This window comes from Xyrauchen texanus, chromosome 6 (assembly GCF_025860055.1).
Source record: "Xyrauchen texanus isolate HMW12.3.18 chromosome 6, RBS_HiC_50CHRs, whole genome shotgun sequence".
NCBI classification, from domain to species: Eukaryota; Metazoa; Chordata; class Actinopteri; order Cypriniformes; family Catostomidae; genus Xyrauchen; species Xyrauchen texanus.
In genome coordinates, this window is record NC_068281.1 from 18,391,383 (window position 1) to 18,393,020 (window position 1,638).

Here is a 1,638-nt window from a genome sequence, read left to right on the forward strand (position 1 = left end):
GTTCGGGCCTTGCTGTTGAGTTATGAGTCCGTGTTTTCCACATACGAGGGGGACCTTGGGTGCACAGGCCTTATCGCTCATGACATACCCCTTGTAGACCATACTCCCATTAGGCAGCAACATCGACGGATACCTCCATCCGAGTATGAGGTCGTGAAGGCACACATAAATCAGATTCTTGAGGCACAAATAATTAGGGAGAGCAGTAGTCCCTATGCTTCACCTATTGTGCTTGTGAGAAAGAAGGATGGTAGTCTGCGCTTGTGTGTAGACTACCACCGGCTGAATGTGAGCACCAGGAAGGATGCTTTTCCGTTACCTCGTATCGAGGAGACCTTGGACTCACTGACGGGTGCCCAATGGTTTTCTACCATGGATCTCGCCAGTGGGTATAACCAGGTACCAGTTACGGAGGGGGATAGATACAAAACGGCCTTCTGTACTCCATTTGGCTTGTTTGAATGGAACAGGATGCCCTTCGGGCTGTGCACCTTCCAGCGGTTGATGCAAAGGCTGTTTGGCGATCAACAAGGACAGTCCCTCCTTTTGTACCTCGATGATATGGTGGTGTTTTTGGCCTCAGTAGATCAACATCTCTCTCGGATGGAGGTGGTCCTGAATCATCTGCAGAGAGAGGGATTAAAAGCTAAATTGGGGAAATGTTCATTTTTCCAGAGGGAGGTAAAGTACTTGGGTCATGTGGTCTCGTCTGAAGGGGTCGCTACAGACCCAAGTAAGATCGAGGCAGTGACCCAATGGTGTTGTCCCACTACTGTAGGTGAGGTGCGTTCCTTTCTGGGATTTGCCAGCTATTACCGTCGGTTCGTGGAGGGGTTTGCTAAAGTAGCTGCCCCGTTGCATGGGCTGGTAGCAAGGCTGACAAATCCAAAACGTCGGAGGTGTTCAGAGCAGGACTTTGCTGATGCCTGGTCTATACAGTGTCAACAGAGCTTTGAGGAGTTGAAGCGACACCTGTCTGTGGCCCCGGTGCTGGCCTGTGCTGATTTCTCCTTGCCTTTTGTCCTGGAGGTTGATGCCAGCTATGGGGGTCTGGGGGCATTCCTGTCCCAGGAGCAGGGAGGAAAGGTACGACCGATAGCATATGCTAGTCGTGGTCTTCGGCCCACTGAGCGCCATATGGACAATTATAGCTCTATGAAACTGGAGTTTCTGGCGCTCAAGTGGGCCATGACTGAAAAATTTAGGGAGTACCTGTTGGGCCACAAATGTGTTGTATTTACAGACAACAACCCTCTCAGCTATGTTTTTACAGCCAAGCTGGGTGCCACCGAACAGCGTTGGGCTGCCCAGTTGGCTGCTTTCAATTTTGAGATCAAGTACAGGTCAGGTCGCTGCAATAGGAATGCGGATGCCTTGTCTAGACAGAATCCACCCATAAGGGAGGACATTCAAAGTCTAGTCCCAGGGCGGGCCATCCCAGAAAGGATAGCTTAAGTAGCCCAGGGGGGACTGGTGGCCCAGGTGAGCCAGGTAACAGTGTTCCCAGACCCACCCTTGGGAGATATGCGTTCAGGTCAGAGTGCTGATCCACATATTGAAGAACTTTTAAGGTTCTGGCAACGACAAGCACTCCCAACACCCGAGGAGCGTAAGCAGTTGCCAAAACCAGTGGTCACG